The sequence below is a fragment of the Bos grunniens genome, chromosome X (genome assembly GCF_055505025.1).
Source record: "Bos grunniens cultivar Pamir isolate PY7600 chromosome X, Bosgru_T2T1.0, whole genome shotgun sequence".
In the NCBI taxonomy this organism is placed as follows: Eukaryota; Metazoa; Chordata; class Mammalia; order Artiodactyla; family Bovidae; genus Bos; species Bos grunniens.
Genome location: NC_141194.1, coordinates 27,064,061 through 27,089,278, shown reverse-complemented (window position 1 = coordinate 27,089,278; position 25,218 = coordinate 27,064,061). Strand labels below are relative to the sequence as shown.

The 25,218-nt window shown below is 35.8% G+C and overlaps 1 protein-coding gene across 3 annotated transcripts in view; it reads right to left on the bottom strand.

Moving 5' to 3' along the window:
- Window positions 1-25,218, bottom strand: part of IL1RAPL1 (interleukin 1 receptor accessory protein like 1) — a 1,454,732-nt gene that overhangs the window by 305,935 nt on the left and 1,123,579 nt on the right. The window lies entirely within an intron of this gene.

Below are 25,218 nucleotides of genomic sequence, written 5' to 3'. Positions count from 1 at the left end.
TTCTGCTTGGATTCCACTATTCATACTATATATTTTATATTAAAAGCTTAAAAAGAAGAATGGCTGCCTGTTTTATCTGGTGTATGTTTTTTTTGAAATGAGGATAAATCATTCCACATGCTAGATTTTAGATATGACTAGTGTTGCTAAACAAATCTTACATGACAGTAATAAGCTTAGTCTCACAGGATACAGTTAAGCTAAAAAGATATGAAAATGCTAAGCCAAAGAAAAGTACCCTATCAATAATTCCAACCCATAAAACATGGTTGAACTTCTCCACCACATTAAAAAAAAAGAAGAAGAAAAGAAGAGCAGTTTCAGTATTTTCATGCTACGGATGTTAAAATGTGGCCACTAATGGGATTTAGGTACATGGCTGCAATTATCCATGGACTAATTAAAAATGACTGTCACTCACATTGTTCATAGCATATCAACAATAGCAAACACGACTGGGTTCACTTTAGAGTTGTGTCAGATTAGCTAATAGAGAGTATTACAATTATTACTCAAGCTCATAAATCCTCCTTGAAGACTTGTTGACAGTTTATTTTTATGTCATCATCATATAAAATGTCAAGAACCAATTTCGTAAAGTTACTTACAGACTATCAGGTAATGATGGTAGAATGAACACAGAAATACAGGTTTTTTTTCCCTCCTGAGTACACACAAAAATATACATGAGGGGCTTTATAATTAGGCACAAGCCCATAAAGGAAAGATGGGAGGGAGCCACAGCAACAGAATTTTAGAAGCTAGACAGAGAACAAGTAGTTACTCACTCAGAAGACCTGAAAAAGCTGAACGCCAACCTAACATATGCTGATGCCAAGAAACAACATGATTGTCAATGCAGAACCCCCAAAGGGGGTTAGATTCCCCAAAGGGAATAGATGATACCAGATATCAATGGAAGGGAGGATGAGCATGGGGCAGAAAAAGAGAATTGCTCAAAAATATTTTAAAGAAAATTAGATACCATTTTTTTTTTCTCCACTATGACAGAGACAAGAAGTTTATTTTGTGGGAAGGGTCAAAGAGACTCTCTTCACACTTGAGTGCATGCTTTTCTGCTGAATGTAAATTCTTTTCCCACTCGTCTATCAAGCGCAAGTGAGTTCAGTTCAGTCGCTCAGTCGGGTCCGACTCTTTGCGACCCCATGGACTGCAGCACGCCAGGCTTCCCTGTCCATCACCAACTCCCAAAGCTTCCTCAAACTCATGTCCACTGAGTTGGTGATGCCACCCAACCATCTCATCCTCTGTCATCCCCTTCTTCTCCCTCCTTCATCTTTCCTAGCATCAGGGTCTTTTCCAAGGAGTCAGTTCTTTGCATTAGGTGGCCAAAGTATTGCAATTTCAGCTTCAGCATCAGTCCTTCCAACGAATATTCAGGGTTGATTTCTTTTAGGATGGACTGGTTGGATCTCCTTGCAGTCCAAGGGACTCTGAAGAGTCTTCTCCAACACCAGAGTTTATTAGTTCTTTGGTGCTCAGCTTTCTTTATAGTCCAACTCTCACATCCATACATGACTATTGGAAAAACCATAGCTTTGATTAGACAGACTTTTGTTGGCAAAGTAATGTCTCTGCTTTTTAATATGCTAAGTTGGTCATATCTAGGTTGGTCATAGATTTTCTTCCAGGGAGAAAGCATCTTTTAATTTCATGGGTGCAGTCACCATCTGCAGTGATTTTGGAGCTCAAAAACAAAGTCTCTCACTGTTTCCATTGTTTCCATGAATGAAGCACAAGCTGGAACCAAGATTGCTGGGAGAAATATCAATAACCTCAGATATGCAGATGACACCACCCTTATGGCAGAAAGCAAAAAAGAACTAAAGAGCCTCTTGATGAAAGTGAAAGAGGACAGTGAAAAAGTTGGCTTAAAACTCAACATTTGGAAAACTAAGATCATGGCATCTGGTCCCATCACTTCATGGCAAATAGGTGGGGAAACAATGGAATCAAGTGCAAAGAGAGAAGTGGAATATTGAAGGATTCTTCTTTATGAATCTGACCAGTACAAAAAGATGCAAAGATACAGATGGCAGGGTTTTCTCAATGAGCCAGACAAACAAATCATGAAGCCCCAAATCAAATGGCTGTGAAGAGTGACCAAGCATCTCCTTGCTGCCATATATTTATTGATGAGTAGACAATCAAGGACCACCAAAAAAAGTGAGGGAAGCCTTTCACATGAGGGAGAACCCAACATGCAAATAGATAATAGGAATTTGGGGGAGAATAAAGATAAAATATATAGAGAAAAGTAAAGCTTCTAAAACAGACCACAAAAATCCCAAAGATCTAACTTAAATACCCTCAGAGAGAGAAGAGATGCCATTGCTTCCACATGACAGGAACAGGCTGCTGTAGAAAAAGACATATGTAGAAAACAAAGAAAAAACACTTAATAATTCAAAGTATGTACCAGAAAAGGAAAAAGAATCAGTAAGAGGGTTGAAAGATAAAGTTTAGGAAATGCCTCAGAAAGTAAAGCAAAAGAGAAAGAGATGGAAATTACTATGCTGAGTTGCTCAACTTTCACTAGCATTTCCATAATCACAAGGAAGCCGTAGATGGTGATGAAATCATAATTACTATATAGGAGGATGTGTAAGCAAGAGATGCACAGTTGTGTAGAAGGGGTGCTTATATTTTATATAATATGGCCTTTACAACATGACTCCAAAGTGTGAGCACATGTAACCATGACAAAAATAGCATTGAAAGTGAAATATACAAACACATATATCAATGAAGATATTCCACTACAAAACACAGAAGAAATGCAATTGTGCATTTTAATTAGCTTTCACTGTCAAATGTTTTATTTCAGCGTGGAATAATTCAGAAGTATTAGAATTAGAGTCATTTCTGGAGTCGGGGCATGGTCAGTAACAGTCTTGAGATACTCTTAGATGCAAAATTTTGGGAGAGAGAGAAGATAATATAGTATATTTTAGAAATAGATACAAAGTTTGACCTGCTCAATTCAAATGACTAGTCATTCCTCTGAAAAACTTTCATGGTTTTGGATTTTAAATTACCCTTTTAAGAAATTACAAATTACACTAATTGCAGATGTTAGTGAGAAACGCAATGTTTCAGGTCATATCAGTAAACAAACATGACACAGTCATCAGCAATTGCAATCCTCCAATGTGAGTGAGTGAGTCCTGAGCACACTCGAAAGGAAAGAACTGCTATCTAGCAGCCATCAGACTGCAGCCACTGCTCCTGGTGAGCCCCAAGGAAACTCAGGGTGTGATAATACAGGATACTGGCCCCAGACAGCTGAGGTGTATATCAAAAGAATGGCTTCTGTCAGCCCAGACTCTTGCATCTTCCCCTACATAGAAAAGCACTAAATTCCATAACTTGGGATATCAGGCTTTCTTTAATTAACAGCAATCTTTTGAATTCCAACTACCTTCCCTTTGTTGCAAAAGTTCTATAAAACCTGGTTCCCTCCTCTCCACCTCAGAGCAGTTCTCAGGGTTACTTGAGATGCTGCCTCCTGGGCTTGAAGTCCTAAAAATCTCCATCAAATAAAACATAACTCTCAACTCTTAGGTTGTGAATATTTCTTAAGTAAGCATTAACTCCTTTATTTTCTTAGTAATATAATTTGGCAAACTAAATAAATTGACAACTTTGTGATGGTCTCCTTCCTGCCTTCTTCCTTCCAGCCTCCTTCCTCCCTTCCTATATAGTTCACCTGGTTCCTGAAATCTATATGTTTTGGAACTGCTGCTCTAAATGGCACTGAAAATTCTCATTCCTTTCATGAAGAAAAAACATTCCAATAACTCTTTACTTTCTAACTACACTGAACAACCCAGGATAAAAATCCCATGCTTGTAGACAAGTGCAATTCTCCTCTGTTTCAAATTATATTGCATTATATGGCCATTTGTGTACTATTTTCATGACTTGCTGATGACCAACACAGTAGGATGAAATGCACTTAAATGAGGTGGAAAATGGAAGTCCCTGAACACTTAGAAATCAATATAACGTGGAAGGATAGGCAAAGGAAGAGTAAAACAATATAAAACCTTAAAGTGGTAAGCAGGTCATAGGAATTCAAATGTATATAGCACAGTTCCAAGTCAATACCATTCAAATATGTATCTGTATATTTTAAAGAAATTGTTGGAAAATATTGAGTCAATTATCTTTTTTAAAAATCCCTAATGATGTCTAAATTATACAGTTACTAAATATTTTAATAATATGTATATATAGTACCTTTCTTCCCTGGACAGAAGAAGAAAATTAAGCAGTAGCAAAAAGAAAAGGCATAATTTATGGTATCTCTACTGGAGTATTAATCTGATAATATGTACTTGTGGATGAGTGATTTTGAATGTCTACAACTCAATTGTTAAAATAATCAGCAGTTTTCTTAGTTATACCTTATAATTATGTTTTGAAATAAAATAAGTTAAAAATACTTTGAAATTTGAAAGATTAGACAATGATATGGTAATATGATTGTAGCAAAACTCCTAAAAATGCTTGTGAAAGGACACAATAGTAAATACAAAACAATTTCCATTATACTTGGAAAGACAAGATACTCTCAAAAACATTGTAGCTAACTTTCAGTTATTCATCAAGAACTTATTGAACAAAATCCACCCACTGGTTGCTCAGAGATAAATAAAACACATCTCTCATTCTCAACAGGAAAATAAGGCATTAAAAAATTAAATTAGTATACTATTTATCATAATAATAATTTGAGACAAGGTGAGAAAAATAAGTAATCTTTCAGACCAATAATTTTCTCACTTCATCTCCAGGAGGATCTCCCAAATGCCTGTCCAGCTCAAACACCTTAGTCAAGCTATGACTGCATTTCCAATTTTGGAAAAGCCTTGCCGAAATGTATCACAGTCTTCTAACCACAGTTTGAGTCAATATATTCCCATCAAGTACTGCTCCTCTTTTTGATATTCTTGTTGTTATTACCGGCATTACCTTCCTCCCAGTCAGCCATAATTAACACTTATTTTCTTAACTCCTCTCTCTGTCAAGTTTACTTTCTATTAGTTGATACATTAACAACATTTATATCTCTGATTGTCTCTGATCCCCCTGAAATCTGACCTTTTTCAGAGGCTAGTCTATTACTTTTCACCAAGGTAATTAGTTTCCCAATTGGTTCCCAGGGTACTGGCTTTTTTTTTCTCTTATTCATTCTACAGTATACTACAAGACCACCTTACCAACTAGGCTCTCTTCCTTTCCTCTTTTGAAAAAAATTAAGCCTTCAGTGAGGTGAAGATTTCACTTTAGAGAAAATGCATCTAAATTCATAATTTTTCTGGCACTACTCCTTTTCATCAGGTCAGCTGGCTCAACTGCTTCAGTTGGCTGTAATACTGCCCAGTTCCCAAAGCTAACATATGTTTCATTTCACCGCCTTTCCTAAAGTGGTCTTTCAGCAATGCCGTTATGCTTCATATCTGTCTGCTTAAATCTTACTTCTAAACTAAGGTATAGCTCACCTAACATTTTCACAATGAAGCCTTGCTTGACCCTGCTTTTGAAAACATCCCTTCTTTAAACTCACACAGTACAGTCTTCTTGGTTTTACTTAGCACACGCCTAATACTGGTCATATGGCAAGCATTCAACAAGTGCTTGATTAAACATGTTATATCTTAGTACCTTGACAATTTTTAATATAATATAACTCTGCTTATGAATCATAAGTCTTAGAACACTTCACAATATAAGTGATTAACTCTGTAGTTTGAAGAAGTTATGCCTATAATTGTTATGGCTAGATATCAGAATGTCTACTAATGGAGAGAGATACATTATTTTTAACATTTAATTTGTGAACGTTTTGTTTGGAAACAATATATGACTTTCTCTTAGTAGACATAATCAATCCACTTATCAGTAGACATTTGTTTCTAATACATATAGGTGAGTCAACTCTTGCCAAATGTAAAAAGACAACTGAATATTGCCAAATTCACCTCTGAAGAGTTATGGTCAAACTTTTTGTTGTCTCAGAACTATAGGACAGTCTTTCCCCACTCCCCTTGGGAAAGCGTTCCCTTTGCTTCCTGTATTAGGCACTTAACTCTTGTGTTATGGGCAACTTGTAATGATGTCTTTCTCAATTTAACTTCAAGGGCTACCTGGAAAAATAACTCTTCAGCATAATACACATAATACACATGCTCATGCACACACACACAGGAGCAAACCCTGATAATTACTGAATGAGGGCTCTTGTTAATACTACACTGTTCATTCATCTTGTGAACTTTTACTCAATATCACACTTCTATGAATATAGTATTAATAGAACATGTGATATATATTGTAGTAGTTTGAATGCTGGTCCCCAAAAGATATGCTTAGATCCTAATCTCTGGAAGCTATGATTATCACTTTATAGGCATATCTTGTTTTATTGTGCTTTGCAGATATGGTGTTTTTTTTGTTTTGTTTTGTTTTGTTTTGTCTTTGCAAACTGAAGATTTGCGGCAACCCTGCCTTGGTACTCTATTGCTATCATTTTCACACAGCATTTGCTCACTTTGTGTCTCTGTGTCACATGGTAATTCTCACAGTATTTCACTTTTTCATTATTATTACATGTGTTATGGTGATCTTTGATTCTACCACTACCACTCCCTGAAAGTTAGCATATTTTAGCAATAAAGTATTTTTAATTAAGGTCTGTGCATTGCTTTTCTTCAAGATATAACACTATTACACACTTAATAGACTATAATATAGAATAAATATAACTTTTATATGTACTGGGAAAGCAAACAATTCATGTGACTCACTTTATTACAATATTTACTTTATTGCAGTGGTCTGCATATGAACCCACAATATTTCCAAGGTGTGCCTGTCTCTGGAAAATGAGGTTTTTCAGATGTAATTAAAGGCTTTTGAGATGAGATCACTCTTGATTTCCCATGTGGGCCCTAAATTCTATTCCAAGTGTCTTCTAAAAGAAAAGGATAATGAGATTTGAGATAGCTGGAAGACAAAACACACGTATACTCACAGCTGAAAAAGAGAACAAGAATGACCTTAACAGCAGAGACAGGAGTGATGTGACCACAAGTCAATGGGGCTGACTGTCTCCCAACACTCATTAAGGGAGTCAAAGATTTTTCCCTAGCGCCTGCAGAGGGATTGCAGTCCTTGATTTCAGACTTCTGCCCTCTAGAACTGTTGAGAGAAGAAATTTCTGTCGATTTCAGTCACCAAGTTTGGGTACTTCATTATAACAGCCACAGAAAACTAATAAAGATATTGAGATAAGTTTTCAGAAAGGTTCAGTTCAGTTCACACTCAGTCGTGTCTGACTCTTTGCAACCCCACAGATGCAGCACACCAAGCCTCCCTGCCCATCACCAACTTACGGAGTTTACTCAAACTCATGTCCGTTGAGTCAGTGATGCTATCCAACCATCTCATCCTCTGTCATCCCCTTCTCCCACCTTCAATCTTTCCCAGCATCAGGGACTTTTCAAATGAGTCAGTTCTTCGCATCAGGTGGCCAAAGTATTAGAGTTTCTGCTTCAATATCAGTCCTTTCAATGAATATTCAGGACTGATTTCCTTTAAGATGGACTGGTTGGATCTCCTTGCAGACCAAGGGACTCTCAAGCGTCTTCTCCAACACCATAATTCAAAAGCATCAATTCTTCAGTGCTCAGCTTTCTTTATAGTCCAACTCTCATATCCATACATGACTACTGGAAAAAACATAGCCTTGACTAGACGGACTTTTGTTGGCAAAGTAACGTCTCTACTTTTTACTATACTGTCTAGGTTGGTCATAACTTTCTCCCAAGGAGTAAGCGTCTTTTAATTTCATGGCTGCAGTCACCATCTGCAGTGATTTTGGAGCCCAGAAAAATATAGTCTGCCACTATTTCCACTGTTTCTCCATCTATTTGTCATGAAGTGATGGGACAAGATGCCATGATCTAAGTTTTCTGAATGTTGGGCTTTAAGCCAACTTTTTCACTCTCCTCTTTCACTTTCATCAAGAGGCTCTTTACTTCTGCTTCAATTTCTGCCATAAGGGTGGTGTCATCTGCATATCTGAGGTTATTGATATTTCTCCCAGCAATCTTGATTCCATCTTGTGCTTCTTCCAGCTCAGCGTTTCTCATGATGTACTCTGCATATAAGTCAAATAAGTACAGTGACAATATATAGCCTTAATGTACTCCTTCTTCTATTTGGAACCAGTCTGTTGTTCCATGTCCAGTTCTAACTGTTGTTTCCTGACCTGCATATAGATTTCTCAAGAGGCAGGTCAGGTGGTCTGGTATTCCCGTCTCTTTTAGAATTTTCCACAGTTTATTGTGATCCACACAGTCAAAGGCTTTGGCATAGTCAATAAAGCAGAAATAGATGTTTTTCTGGAACTCTCTTATATTTTTGATGATCCAACAGATGTTGGCAATTTGATCTCTGGTTCTTCTGCCTTTTCTAAATCCAGCTTGAACATCTGGAAGTTCATGGTTCACATACTGTTGATGCCTGGCTTGCAGAATTTTGAACATTGCTTTACTAGTGTGTGAGATGATGCAATTGTGTGGTAGTTTGAGCATTCTTTGGCATTGCTTTTCTCTGGGATTGGAATGAAAAGTGACCTTTTCCAGTCCTGTGGCCACTGCTGAGTTTTCCAAATGTGCTGGCATATTGAGTGCAGCACTTTCAAAGCATCATTTTTTTAGGATTTGAAATAGCTCAACTGGAATTCCATCACCTCCACTAGCTTTGTTGGTAGTGATGATTCCTAAGGTCCACTTGACTTCACATTCCAAGGTGTCTGGTTCTAGGTAAGTGATCACACTGTCATGATTATCTGGGTTCCTAAGATCTTTTTTGTACAGTTCTTTGGTGTATTCTTGCCAGCTCTTCTTAATATCTTCTGCTTAATATCTTCTTACCTTCAGAAAGGTGAGTGACTCAAATTGTTGCTGAATTTCCACTAGGCTTTGAGAAGTTCCCTCTTTTTCTACTTCATCCCTACTTTCAGTCTGTAGTGTAGTACATAGTTTCCACCTGGAAGGATATTCAGATGTCACTTGTACCCCCATGCCTGATTTACAGAGTCTGTCTTTCTTGACAATAACAACCTGACTGATGAGATAATCAGAAGTTTTTGTATCTGTTAAGCTCCCTCATATGCATAGCAAAGAGCTCCAGAAAGTATAGATATCATGATTATGACAAAGAAAACATCAGATTCACTAGATCAGAAGAGATACAAATATAGAGAGATACAGACATAGATATATGTAGCTATTGAGACATTACTACAGGAATTTTCTGTTTGCAGAACTTAAAAGTCCCAACAGGACAGAGAACAGTGATTCTCAGCCTACAGATCTAATAAATTTTCAAAAACAAGCGAGTCAGGTGAGATAAAAAACTGGATGTATGTGTTTTGCTCTACAGGTATTTATGTCATTCATTCTTTGTTAAAAATCATTGCAATAGACAGTTGGAGATGAAGATTTTCAGGCTACTGAGATTTTCAAATAGTCAGGGGCAAGACTAGACCATTGGCTCATGTCAGTATACCATGATGCCAAGGACCTTGTTAATCAAGAGAAAAAAAATTAAAAGTGAAAATGCTAACTTATAATGTTAAAATAATTGAAATACATGTGTTCGAAATTACTGAACTGAACATCAGATGTTCCTCTGTGTTTAAGAGAATTTATTATTATTTCAACAACCTTTTAGAATCTTAGTCTTTTTTCCCCATTGAGAAACTGTTCTCATAAGCCAGAATAAAGTCAACTTTATCTTGTTTTCAATATTCTGCTATTGTAAAAATAAAATAAATTAATGCTTAGGTCCTTTTAGTCACTGAAGTTTAAAATGGAATGTTAACTTAGTTACTATGCTACTTTAATTTGTATAAGCAGTTTCACAGTTGGTGGAAATTCACATTTTGATACCATTGTTTATGGGGCCTTGACCTAGTACATGTCAGCCCAGAGGGAAAATTGCAAATTACTTTGTTATGTTAACGCAGCAAACATTTACATTATAAAAGAATTTTCATTTTTATGAATACCTCACCAAGCTCTTTAAAGTTAACATATATTTACAAGCCATGTGCATGATGTTTTGTAAATGTCATAAAAATATCCTAAGTCCTATGTAACTCCTGGGTTAACATTAATTTTAATATAGTTGTTACAGGTTTTTTTAATGATAATTTACCAACGTCTACATAGTTTTTAAATGCTCAAGCAATCATGAGTTGGCTTTCAATTACTCATCTATGTATAGTCAGTTAATTATATTCAGAAAGAAAATGCAAATCCTAAATTAACAAAAGCCAACTTTGTGCACAGGGAATTAATAGTCACAGTAAATTGACATGTCAATTATTAGTTTTATTTTGTCTATTTTAAGAAGTAAAATGAGACCACTTGCTTTTTGCTTGTTTTTAAGAAAGGACTACAATTTGCTGTCTTTAAAGAGTAAAATCTCTGATGAACTAACAGGCTCTTCTATTTGCTTTTTTTCACATTCACTTTTGCAGCTCACAGGACATTCTGTTCATGAATGTTCTAAGTACTTCCATTTTCTTAAGTGCCTTGAAAAGAAATTTCATGCTTGAAGATCAATAGAAGAAGAAAAGTGTCTGTTAAAATATACTTGAGAGAGCAGAAGTACAAAAAAATGGGAATGAGGAAATAGGAGGCAAAGATGAACAGAAGCAGATCCAGAAGCCATGCAAGTGACTAGGGAAAAAAAAAAAAACAAAACCTGAGAAACATTTCAAGGACAAGTTCATATTCAACTGCATTATTACTAGATGTTCTATTTGATGAGACACAGAACCTGTTAACAGTGGGATAAAATAAAATGAAACAGTCCATAAGGATGAGACCATTCTAAATACTGTAGTCCATAAGGATAATATGAAATCATTCTAAATATTGCAGAAGGGTCATGGATTTAAGAGAGCATTTATTCACAATTAGAATTTAACAATGGAATGAAAAAAGAAACAATAATCAATACAGTTGTGTATAGAAATGTTCCAAGAAGTATAGCACATAAGCTTCTGTCACAGTCTATAAAATGGAAGCACAATACAAACATCACAGACTGTTAAAAAGATGAAATGAGACAACATATGAAAATGTCTTGCAAATGCAAGATACTCTAAGAGCAAAGAGAGATTATGATCATTAACCAAGGAAAGCTGAACCCACAGGGTCCTGACTTTCCAGTTGATTAAAAAGCTCATATAATGACAGCTGACATTCACTTATGGCTGAAGTTATAAACGAGGACAGAAAATCAGCCTATTCTTGAGGAACAAGGATCATTCCTGAGGTTAATCAAAATTGTAATATAAAGTTTTTGTAGACATGCTGTGTCTATGTCTATTTCTATCTATCTACCTACCTATACATACCTATATATGCAGTTGTTAGCAGACCTTGTGCCCAGTAGACAATAAGACAGTAGTAAATGGAACTAGTGAACCCATTTCTCATTCTGGCTCTCTAACATTATGGAGTCTAATAGACTAAACTTTAGAGATCTGCCCTAAACTCAAGATGCCACTTAACTCTCTAACCATTAACAGTTTATTTGCTGAACTGTGATATGCAACTGTTCTTTGAACCTCTATTTATTTTTCCAAGCTCAACCTACTGTTCTGTTTCCCTTCAATAGCAATCTGATTTTTACTCCTCTGTCTGATTTGAATTTGATTTATTGCTGGGCTTCCCAGTTATATCTTCATAGCTCAGATTCCTAGGCATTTCTTGATCTGTCTCCCTCATCCATCAAGGAGGATCTTTAATCATACCAGGCAATCAGATCAAAACCAACAGTTTTAGTTTGGTTTATTCTGGCACTTTGTAGTTTGCAGCTACTTGAAAGGGTAAATTATAAATATTGGTTTTCATATATGAGTATTAAAGCTGAGTAAATGCTACACTATTTGCTCATTCATATATTTCTGCGTATTAGGTATTGACCAAAATTTTAGGCTTGTGATGATGAAAACACTGTAGTCCATTCTTTAACAGTTCCAAGTGCAATAAGGGAAATTGACACAATGGTATGTACACCAAATGATGAGAGAAATACTCTAATAAAAATGTGAAAAACTTGTTAGTATTTGACAAGTGTTACTTAATTCTGCCCAGTAGGAATGGAGTTAGGAAAGACTTCATAAAAGTGACATTGAGATACATCTTAAAATTTGAGTAGTAGGAGGAAGGCAATGGCACCCCACTCCAGTACTCTTGCCTGGAAAATCCCATGGGCAGAGGAGCCTGGTAGGCTGCAGTTCATGGAGTCGCTAAGAGTGGGACAGGACTAAGCGACTTCACTTTCACTTTTCACTTTCATGCATTGGAGAAGGAAATGGCAACCCCACTCCAGTGTTCTTGCCTGGAGAATCCCAGGGACGGGGGAGCCTAGTGGGCTGCCGTCTATGGGGTCACACAGAGTCGGACATGACTGAAGCGACTTAGCAGCAGCAGTAGGCACAAGGGACTTCCAGATGGCAGCCACTGCATGAGTGCCTGGCCAATGCTGTGACCTAAGTAGGAGAGTAAATGAAACTGTGGAAAAAAATGGGGTCAGATGGTGAAGAGACTGGCCTTTATCTTTGAGGCAACAGGCAAATATATTATCTTTAAGCAGCAAACCTAACATTTATCTTAATTTACAAAGATAATTTTCTTAACAAAATAAGCCCAGAGTCTGACAAACTCTGTTTTAATTTTTGGTATGCCCATTATAGGATTTCTACTCTCTGTTGCCCCAAATCTTCACTCTGATAATTATACATGATGATTGCATTAAACTCACAAAAGCCACTATGTATAGACTCCAACGAACAAGGCAAAGATAATTATGGATCCCATAGTTCATTCTTTCTTTGTACATCTTTGCAAGTGAATTAGGCAATGCCCACTTTCAGGTATGGGGCCTTCGGACCATCCAGTTCAGTTCAGTTCAGTTCAGTTGCTCAGTCGTGTCTGACTCTTTGCGACCCCATGAATTGCAGCACGCCAGGCCTCCCTGTCCATCACCATCTCCCGGAGTTCACTCAGACTCATGTCCATTGAGTCTGTGATGCCATTCAGCCATCTCATCCTCTGTCGTCCCCTTCTCCTCCTGCCCCCAATCCCTCCCAGCATCAGAGTCTTTTCCAATGAGTCAACTCTTCGCATGAGGTGGCCAAAGTACTGGAGTTTCAGCTTTAGCATCATTCCTTCCAAAGAACACCCAGGACTGATCTCCTTTAAATTGGACTGGTTGGATCTCCTTGCAGTCCATGGGACTCTCAAGAGTCTTCTCCAACACCACAGTTCCAAAGCATCAATTTTTCAGCACTCAGCTTTCTGCACAGTCCAATTCTCACATCCATATATGACCACAGGAAAAACCATAGCCTTGACTAGACGGACCTTTGTTGGCAAAGTAATGTCTCTGCTTTTTATGCTTCAGACCATAGATACATGGAAAATTTTGTAGTGAGAGAAGTAAAACTATCTGCTGGGATAATTGACAAATATTTCCACTTTCGTCAACTTAAAAAGTCTATGAAAATAAAGTTGGTATAATTATTTCTCTGTAGGGCCAGAACACTAAAGAGAATTTGCCCATTTGATTATGTCTATGACTCCTATATTACCTGATGGGGTGATTTTCCTTCCACAAATAACTGTGTTGCTCTTAACTCTTTGATTCTCAGATAATATCTTCAACTGGTACAACCCCATTTCACCCATTCATGTACCTGCACAAAATACAGGCTTCCTCACCACAGGAGAAACAGAGCATGCAATAGCCACTGAGGCAATGCCCCTTACCCTGATGCCAGAGTCATCTGTTCAACATTTATATCTGTAACAAAAGCTATGGGCTTCCCTGGTGGCTCAGTGGTAAGGAATCTGCCTGCCAATGCAGGGGATGTGGGTTCAACTCCTGGGTCAGGAAAATACCTGGAGATGGAAATGGCAACCCGCTTCAGAATTCTTGCCTGGGAAATCCCAGGGACAGAGGATCCTGGCAGGCTACAGTCTGTGGGGTCACAAAAGAGTCTGATACAACTTAGCAACTAAACAACAACCACCGAAGCTATGCCAGTCAGAATTCCTCCTTAGGCAATCTCCAATTCCAGCTAGGGCTCCTCCTGATTAGAAGAACTGAGAAAAGCTCTGTCCTTACCCTGTATGCTTCCCCAGCACCCTTGCCACACTTCACCTCTATAAGGAATGATGATCAACAGAAAGAAGGAGAGAAGAAAGACAGAGAAAATTCTAGCATTGTTCCCATCACCCTTGAAGCCAGCATTGCTCCTGTCTTTTAAGTGATTTGATGTTTGTGATCAGAGCCCTGATGATGAAATATCAGAATCCGTGACCCTCGTGTGTAAATTGTCTAGGCACAGGAAGCTGATTCTCAGTACCTCCAAATTCCTCAAATTAACTTTTGCTTGAAATAGCCATGTATTTGAGAAGAAAACTAAACTTTTGGGGATTATTCTCCCTCTGAATTATCTACTTGCCTTAATTCTCTACTTTATTTCATGTATATTAGTGACTGAAAATAAAGCCCTATATGCTCTGGAATTTGTCAAAAGAATTCCCTCTTGGTTTAAATTTCTTTAGTATATAGCAACATGTTCTCTGTGACACTTAATATCACCTGAAGTGAACAGTTCTTATATTCATCTAATCTAAGATTCACTTATTTATCTCCATTACATAAAAATGTTACTCCTCCTCTCTAAGTAGTAGCAAATTCTAATAAACAGCATTGGAACAAAAATGCATTATTCATGGGAAATAGAGAAGGGCTCTTTGTCAAAAAAATAATCACTACAAATTCCATTTATACCTAAGAAAACTATCTTTGTATATTTATCCTTATGTATGTATCATATGTGATATATAATTCTGAAGCAAATATTTGTACCATTTATAAAGAGGCTGTATATAATAAGCAGAGTATAAAATAATAGTCTAATTGCATTTCAAGTAATTTTGTCCAAAATTAGATATATTACTCAGAAAACATTTTAAAATTTTAATCTCTAAATTAAAAGTCCTAAAGTCGCCAAGATAATTGATAAAATCAGAACTATTTATCAGAAACACTAGAAGATTCCTTATGATAAGAGGACAAAAACATACTTATTGAACTTTACCTAATTATTTCCTATAATAGTTTCTTACTGAACATTTGTGGTAACAATCTCAAATTTTCCTAGAACATGTTATGTGAGTACCCTATCTCTAGTGATAGCTTGATGTGACAGAATGAATTCGATTTAATTTTTCTAGAAAAGCAATGGACTTTCCTTTACTCTCTTCCTACTCAAAGAACTGCCAAGTTTCTATAAACACAGTTCTTTGTCAGGCAAGTCTGAGGTGAGTGTCCTGCTTTTATTAAACTTGAAACAAAATCTCTCCAAGACTGAGAAAGCCTGTAGCCTGCCTGTAAGTTTGAGGAGAAGATCACTGCAGGGAAGTGGGAGGGGAGAGGGGAGTATTGACTTTCTTGGACTCCTCAGGATCTTGAAGTCTTTCTCTCATGCTCACTGTGGACCAGAAGTGGAAATGGAAGGTGTCTTCTGACCAGAACAATGGAAAGTAAAAACTTTATCAAGTTTTTTTCTTTTCTTAATTATTTGATCAGATAATATATGCTATAATTAAAATTTACATATCCTAACTATAAAACTTTTTAAAATCCTTAGTTTCTCTGAGAAAGTAACATTGGGCTTGTATATGGTAAACTGTAAGACAGGTCTCTTCTTGAGAGTTTGTGGTGAAGTGCAGGTTTTAAAACCTTTTGGATACTCTGTGCACTGGACTTATCTGGCATGTTTTGGAGCATATATTTTGTTACATCTTAAAATCTGAATGTTTAGGTATTCATGGACTAACAAAACAAATTTCATTGTATATACTTTCATATTAAAGAGAAAAATATCATTAAATACATAGGAATATATTAAGGAAAAAAGAAGTGGTCAACAGAATGATGTAATGAAAAGGTCCACATAAATTCCAGAAGCATCAAAATACAGAACGCTCTCTTTAAAATTGGAAATAACAGTTATAGCTATGGAAAAACAAATGATACCATGGGCAGTCATTCCATTAGGATATTGTTCAATGAAATCAAGGCAGACAAGACAGTATGATGGCCTTCACAATGTAACTCTTATGAAAATAAACTGTTTAGTCATAACTGAGCATGAGATATTCTTGTTACTCCAACAATGTACCCTACCACATGAATTTTTGGGAATTAGATTAAAATTAATTACTGCTGATTCTGCACCTGGGGAAAAATTTAGTATTTCCTCAGAGGAGGCAAAAGTCAGAAAGGGGATATCATTTTCCACTGATAGACAAGAGGAAGACATACTGAAGTGATAGGTGGCTGATCCTTTATTTGGGTTAATTAGAAATACCACTTGCCAGTTTTATATCAGTGAACCACATCTTACAAAAATGTAAAAATCTTCACTAACACAGAGAAATGTTTTAGGGGCGATTACTCAATTACAAAAGGAATCTTATATAAAATAATTCACCACAGAGTTACTTTATAGAACTTCCCTTGTGCGTATAAATCTTTCATTGAACTTTAGCTGCTTAAAAGAGACTGGGGGACAGACTCTCTTAAAACTGACATGTTAAGCCACTACCAATGAAAGATCAATCAGAAATGGAGGGAATACTTCTCTGAAATGATGATGATTCAATTTACCCACAAATCTGTATGAACATACTAAGTTGGTAGAGTAAGGTATGATTGGAATGCTAAATGAGTTAACATTAGACCATAAATTACTGGCATCCTATTTTTATAATCATATTCAAGCACGAGTTATTTTTCATGAAATGTCTGCATATAATTAGGAAAGCTCAGTTATTTAGCCAAAATTCAAAAGGAAATTTATGGATGAACATCTCTTTATATTCAAATTTAAAATGATGTGGGTCTTTTTATAGTTTCTGCTTTAATGAACATCAGTCATGTGGTACATACTCTTATTCTGAAACCTCTTTCAATATTCTACACCATTAAGTCCTTTGATAGGTTTACTTCTGAGAAATTGGCATTTATTTTGCAAATACAGAAGTTCATGTTAACATAGGATACTCACTACATTTTTCTATGCTGGTAAACTTCAATCATTAGGAATGACTCAGAAAGCTTTGTGATAATAGTACTTGTCAGAGGAAAAGCAGTATTTTTCTATAAAATGAATAAGACTATTTCCAAAACCTTCAGGAGGAACTTGACAACCATTAGTTGATGCTTTCTTTTCTAAATTTTTCTCATGTCTTTTGTCTTAGGAAATATCATATCTGAATTTCTTTACTTGAAAAAGTACTTTTTTCACTCTTACTTTCTTCTTGATGGTTACTGATAAATTCATGTGGCATAGTGTCCATTACATGGTCAATGTTTAGACGCTGGCAATCATTTTCTTCTGTTATGGCCATGCAGTTGGATAGATTTGTTGAAGAATTAAATAATTTAAAGTCAATAATTTCTTTTAGACACAGTTTCATTTAAGTTGAAAAATATAGTATGCATATTTTGTTCTTAGATGAGAGGTGGAAATTTTCTAAAATATTGTCTATACTATACTGTAACAGGCTTACTGAATATAAGCAAGATCAAAGAATATAAGCAAAATCAAACAATCATTGGCATTCAAATGCATTTCAGAAATCTCATATATACAGCATTCTGTGTGTGTATGTTTGTGTGTGTAGCATTGAAATAGCTCAACTTACAGCAGCAAGTATATAGACCACCTAAACATATACCAGGCAGTGTACTAATCTTTACATGTGTTACCTCATTAAATGCCCATACTAACTCTACAGAGCTAGGAATTATCATGGTATCTTTTTTACTGATTAGGAAAATGAGGGCTATTTGTTAAAGATTTCAGCAGAAGTACATGGTAGAGCTGGATTGTCCTGAATTTGGAACCACTGCTATATGCTGCCTCTTTAGTGTAAGTAACCAAAATAATAACATGATAATCATCATGATTAATAAAAAAAAGAAAAAAAATGATGGTGGTGACGATAAGTTTGTTTTTGCAAATTTTATGATACAGAAACATGTAGCTATTTTTAGTCTCTGTTTTCTCATCAGTTTAAGGAGAAGAATTTGACTTGCTACCTATCAAAGTCCCTCCACTTCATAAAGTTTCAAAATCTAGAAATGTGAAGAGTTTCACATATCTAGTTTCTCAGTTGATCACAAACAAACAAAACTGTACTCTTAGTGCTGTAGCAAAAGAGCAAGCTATATGATTCATGTTGGTGTTCAACAAACTAGACCAGAACTACACCAGGAGATCAAAATTTCCAAGGACTCTCTGCATTGGTTTTGTGACAACATTCTTTCCTGAACCTTTTTTTTTCTTCCTTCCTTTTCTCTCTTTTGGCCTTTTCCCAAAGTAAGAACAAGCAGACTCACTTACAGTTTATTCCATTTTTAAAGCATTTTAAAAAATGTTTCAACTGACTTCTAAACTTTCAGAAATCAATGGCCCATAGGAGTTGTTTTAACCTTCATCTCCATCTTCTTTGAGTTTCAAGCCTGACCTAGCAGTAGGCCTTGAGCATATAATACTTAAAAAGGAAGTGTGATTTCTGCTTAGCTAGCATTTTTTTTTTTGGCTTGATTTTATTCTGGACTGAGAAACTGCAATAAGACACTTAATATTAAGAATAGTAAGTTATTTTTAAAATAGTGTACGTTTGTTCTCATTGTTGCCACTCAGCTCGTCTTGAGCTTTTTTAAAACAAGTTTATACAATTTTTAAAGGTTACTTTCCATATACAGTTATTACAAAACTATATTCCTTGACTATATTCCTTGTGCTGTACAATACACCCTTAAGTCTATCTTACACCCAATACTTCGAAGCTCCCACTTTCCCATTCCTATATGGCCCCTTCCCCTTTCTCTCTGATGGTAATCACTAGTTTATTCTCTATCTCTGGGTTTTTAGTTGGCAATTTTTAAAGCAAACATGCAAAGCTGCATTTTCCCTCAACCTATTCTTCCTCTCTAGCACTAAGGACTCTGATTTTGAGAATCTGCAATATTCATATCATACATGTTAGGCCATCTAATGATCTAAAAACATTAATACTGGTTTGCATTTATTGATTTACCATTTGTATAAGGATATGACATATTAAATAAATATTAATATGAAAATATCACTCTTCAGCTTAAAAATCACAATTCTTAAGGTCTTTTTGGTTTCAAAAATAAGATATCAGACCAAAACAGCTGTCAAGAGTTATTACTTTCATTCATCCTGGTGCAATAAATTTGTACTGAGTAGAACTGAATGCCATTAGTTTAAATAATTATAACACTACTCTATTTGCCTTTACACGCTTTAATCATGATGTCTATTTTCCCAGAAGCTCTAATTTATGTCTAGCAAGTTTTATTTCAGGCAGTAGAACTCCGCTGATCTGCATGTCTTTCTTAAGTGGGCAACAAGTACATCATTTGTCATCTTAAATCAAGACATAGATACAAACGTTTTTATTCAGAGTGAAAAGGAAGTTTTATGGTGCTTTATAATAGTTTTTCAGTGAAAATATGGTTTGTACATTCCCCATGGAGCAGTAAAACCAAAGTCAACAGCATTACATTTGCTGATGACAACCAGAAGAGTATTTACAGATGGAAAAACCCAAACAGTCAAATCTGGCTTTCTTATCTCTGGGAGGGAAGGTCATATTTGAATCAGATGCATAACTCAGCAACAAAGTACTCTTTAGCATCAACAGTAATGTGTGTCACTTTCAGAATTAGGTAGCAAATTTAACACCTGAATTATTTTGTTTCTAGGATACTGACATTAAGAACTTCCCTACCTGAGAAAGGAAACAGTCTTCCTAAATAAGTAACTATTCAGATAGTATGTGTTTTGTTTCAAGAAAATAATAGTTATGAAAATATAGACCTAGACAGTAAATGTTAGAGAGCTAATTTTCACTCCATAAAATAATTCCCTATATACTTTTCTTGGATTAAAAACTCGACTAGAAGATATGTAATACAACAAATTCCATGCACTATATGTATATATATACACACATAAGTTTTACTACATATAAAGGATTGAAGCAGAATATGTTTCAATAACCACTTTAGCAAGATAGTAAATGAAACATAGTCATGTATGGATGTGAGAGTTGGACCATAAAGAAAGCTGAGTGCCAAAGAATGACGCTTTCCAACTGTGGTGTTGGAGAAGACTCTTGAGAGTCACTTAGACTGTAAGGAGATCAAACCAGTCAATCCTACAGGAAATCAACTCTGAATATTCATTGGAAGGACTGATGCTGAAACTGAAGCTCCAAGACTTTGGCTACCTGATGTGAGGAGCTGACTCAATGGAAAAGACCATGGTGCTGGGACAGATTGAGGGCAAAAGGAGAAGGGGGTGACAAGGATGAGATGGTTGGATGACATCACTGACTCAATGGACATGAGTTTGAGCAAACTCAGGAAGAAGTGAAGGACAAGGAAGCCTGGCATGCTACAGTTCATGAGACCGCAGAGTCAGACATGACTTAGCAACTGAACAACAACAAAATGAAGCATAAAATTTTCATGACAAAAAGTTTTCCTATTAAATTATAAATCAGGATCTATTATATAATAGATGAACATTTTTCCCTCAGTCTGCTTGAAATTTAAAATTCTGAAAACTATAATATGGTGTATCAGAGCAAGATGTGTTAGTTAAGTCCTAGTGTGACATTTTATTTTAATTAGCCTGTAGTTAAATTGGATCTAGTCACGTGTGTAGTGTGTCTTTTACAAGGACAGACATTTAAAAATTTGAGGTTTCAACATTGTCATCAAACACTTTCCTTAAGATGGCAATGTCTGGTGAATCCTTGTAACTCATTCTGATACACAAGGCTTCTTTTCAACAAATTTAACAACAGGAAGCGGATATTAAAGAAAAACAACAGCCCTGTTGAACAGTTTATTCAGTTCAGTCTCATTATTTTTTTAACAGAAAATCTGGAGATGTGTGTCCTTTGTAACATGTATATCTTATTGTCAATTAGTATTTATTAACATTCAGAAAACTAAGATCATGGCATCTAGTCCCATCACTTCATGGGAAATAGACGGGGAAACAGTGGAAGCAGTGTCAGACTTCAATTTTTGGGGCTCCAAAATCACTGCAGATGGTGACTGCAGCCATGAAATTAAAAGATGTTTACTCCTTGGAAGGAAAGTTATGACCAACCCAGATAGCATATTCAAAAGCAGAGACATTACTTTGCCAACAAAGGTCCGTCTAGTCAAGGCTATGGTCTTTCCAGTAGTCATGTATGGATGTGAGAGTCGGACTGTGAAGAAAGCTGAGCGCCAAAGAATTGATGCTTTTGAACTGTGGTGTTGGAGAAGGCTCTTGAGAGTCCCTTGGACTGCAAGGAGATCCAACCAGTCCATCCTAAAGGATGTCAGTCCTGGGTGTTCTTTGGAAGGAATGATGTTAAAAGCTGAAACTCCAATAGTTTGGCCAACTCATGTGAAGAGTTGACTCATTGGAAAAGACCCTGATGCTGGGAGGGATTGGGGGCAGGAGGAGAAGGGGACGACAGAGGATGGATGGCATCACCAACTCGATGGACGTGAGTTTGAGTGAACTCCAGGAGTTGGTGATGGACAGGGAGGCCTGGCGTGCTGCAATTCATGGGGTCGCAAAGAGTCAGACACGGCTGACTGACTGAACTGAACTGATGCCCAAAGCACATCACAAAATTACTGTGTACTTATATTAAGACACACAGACTCTAGAAGAAGTTTTCAGTTGAGCATTAAGATAAGCAAGAGAAAAAATGGATAGAGACTGCAAACTTTTCAACAATATGGATTAGATTTATTTGAAACCCTCTAAATGTGGATAATCCTGAAAAAAGAGGCCACAGTCATATTCAGCAAGTGAAAAGAAAGAACTAAGATGGGGAAGGAATAAGTGATTCTGATACTTAAGGAAAGTGGCTTTTTGTTTAAGGGCCCTATGTTATAAAGATATAATACTTTATGCAATGTATCAAAAAAATGAAAAGTTCTTAAATTCACGTCTAGTGAGAGTCTGTACTTCTCTGGTAAGAATTCTAAAGTTATGTATCAAGAAACTTTGGAGAAATTATTTCCTTTTATCCAGTAATTTTCCTTTTAGCAATCTGTCTTGTTGAAATAAGTCAGAAAATGTATGGCTAAAGATAACTGTGTCATTATTTATGATAATTAAACTTGGAAAAACCCAAATTTCCAGCAATATCTATGAAGTTATGGGACCATTCACAAGGATGTCATACAGCTATTAAAGGTGTATTTTCTGAGAATATTTAATAGGAGCAGAATGTTTCTACAATATAAAGTATAAAAAACACAATTCTTTTCTGTATTTCCTCCAAAGGTCTATCTGTAATTAACCTATGAAACTAACCTATATTTTTAAAGCAAAAATAAAAGCAAAATTTAAATAAAGTACTTCTCATATCTAGATGAGTAATTAATGATAATTTTCAGTAAATTCTAAGTTATAATGTGTCTCACTAGGACAAGGATGGAATGAATTTCTACTCTTTGAAAGTCTGGTAATGATTAATATAACATCCTCTGTACTAGAAGTTTTTGAAAATGGGCTCCTGGCCATAAGAAGACCACATCTCTGATTGACATCCTTAGGGCTCAAGTTCAGCAAGACAATGGTGTATGTCCTTTGATTCCTTTGACTATAGCTGCTTGAAAAGAATAAGTCAGGCTCACCCCCTGGATTGACCTTCAGAACTGTACACTATGATTTCTGGGCCTTTTGCCCAAGAAAGTTCTGTCCACATGTTTGCTGATGCCTGAAAGTTATTTAAAAGGGACAGAGTCTTTTTTTTTTTAACATTTAGAAATAACATACAGGTGCCACTTATAATCACTAGCTGTAACCCCATATTGATTGGAATTCAAAACCACCCAATTTACATGTTTTATATGAGTTTAGTTACTATTATATTAGTTTTTTCCCAAGTATTTTGAAATTTTTGGTGCCTTTTGCTTTCTGTACTGAAACAGTTTAAATGATCACTATCAGAATCTTTCCAGTTTTGAGAAGATGAAAGAATTAGAAGAAAAGAAGACGCGAGGGATGTGGAAAGTGAAAGGCAGGCATGGCTAGTAAACAGCAGAGAAAGCAGAATTTGGAGATGAAGACGAATCTATGCATTTCGTGCTTTTGTCTAAGTCATTATGAATGTGTTTTATATATTCACACACAAACTGGAGATTTGCTGGCTAGATATGTGTTTAAATTAGCCAAGATGTTCGTGTTAGGTCATCAGACGTGTATGTAACTCAGCTTTGTGTAATTTCTAATAGTTGCTCTTGTAATTAATGCACATGGTAGTTTTATTCACCACTGAGGTTAACCCTCAATTTAGGACAAGGTTGAGTCAGACCCCTGAGCTCTTGGTCAATGGAACTTTGTTGAAGATTTTTACCTTCTCATGAAAGTTGGCATAACTTACAGGTTCCCTTTCACTGATCCTGGTCACCCTCCTTACTACCCCCCGCCGCCATGACTCTTCACTCAGTTCCCTTCCTTAGGGTTTGATAACGCATTTTGAGCCTATAGAAAGTAATAGCTTTTTCAGACCTGGAAAAGGCAAAAATCAAACCCCAAAGGAGGTGAAAAATCAAAGTACACCTTGTAGAGAACATATTTTAGGCGTCTCGAGTCCTTCCTTTTTTTGGCCCTTAACATTGTTTCCTATTCTCACTTGTCCTTTCTTTATCTCCCTCAATACTATACAAGCTAAAACACTAAAGGGTAGTTATTTCAAATCAACTGTTGCTCAGAAATTCATGGATTAAGGTTACATTTCTCAAACTAGTAAATGATTTATCACATGGAGAACTGGAGTCAGAAAATAAAACAAAAGTTGACTAGAAGAATGTAAGTCCCAGGTTGATGTCTATGGTTTACTTGGAATTTAAAGTGAGCTCATGTTCCTTTAGACAGTGACAATAAAGGAATTAATTAGAGTATTTTTCTGGAGCATTTTGATAACAGACATGCCCATTTTTCCTCAAACAAATATGCAGACACACCTTCTAATTTGCACAAAATTTTTCATATTTCAATGTGATTTGATTAGTTTTTGTAATTTTTGTTCAAGAAGAGTGATTTTTTAAAAAATAGAGCTTTAAGAATTATTTATTCCATTTTGTAGAACATTTTAGTAGAAGACAGGAAACAATCTGATATATTCAAAATTTAGGGAAAATATAAGGAAATTCAATGAGCAGCCATTTTTCATAAAATTGTTTGAATTATGTTCTCAGAGATACAATTAATATCACTTTGGCAATGTTCATTACAGATAACTAGTACAATAAACCACTCCTTCTTGGTACAAGATATTCATAGTTTTGCATAACTCCTTAGAAATACATCTTCCTAGGGGTTACTGAAAGGTCTATATGAACATTGTAACTTATGAAAATCTATATTTCAAAATTTCTTTTCAAAGTAGCAATACTATACCTAATCTAATAATATACCAAATCTAATATACCTCAATATACCATAATATGAATAAAGAGCACAATACAATTTTAATATGTTTGTTTTATATACAGCATTGCTTTAATGTTGCTTGTGGTCTCCTACCTCAAAATAATGAAATTACAATACTACTTGCATGTAAGATGGATTTAATCCAAAGGCTTGGGCTTATCAGCAAAGAAACATTACTGCTCTGACTTGTATAAAAATTACATATGTTTATGCCTGAAAGTTGGTGAATATTTCCAGTGTTGGAAATTTGTTGACTACAATTATTTTATAGTCTCTAAACCCATCACCTTACCTTTTTGCACTACAACTTTGGATATGCTATTAGTAAGATGATCAGATCTGTAATCTTCATTTTGAAGACAGATTTACAATTTTGATCTAAATTCTCACCCCAGTAACAATAACAACATTGATAACATAACCGATGGGCAATCAATTTTTTTAGTTGTATTCATTAAATGCATTTTTACTTTCAAACAGTTAATGTAACAAAATATTCTTTAAAAAACATGAATATATGGCTAGAATTACAT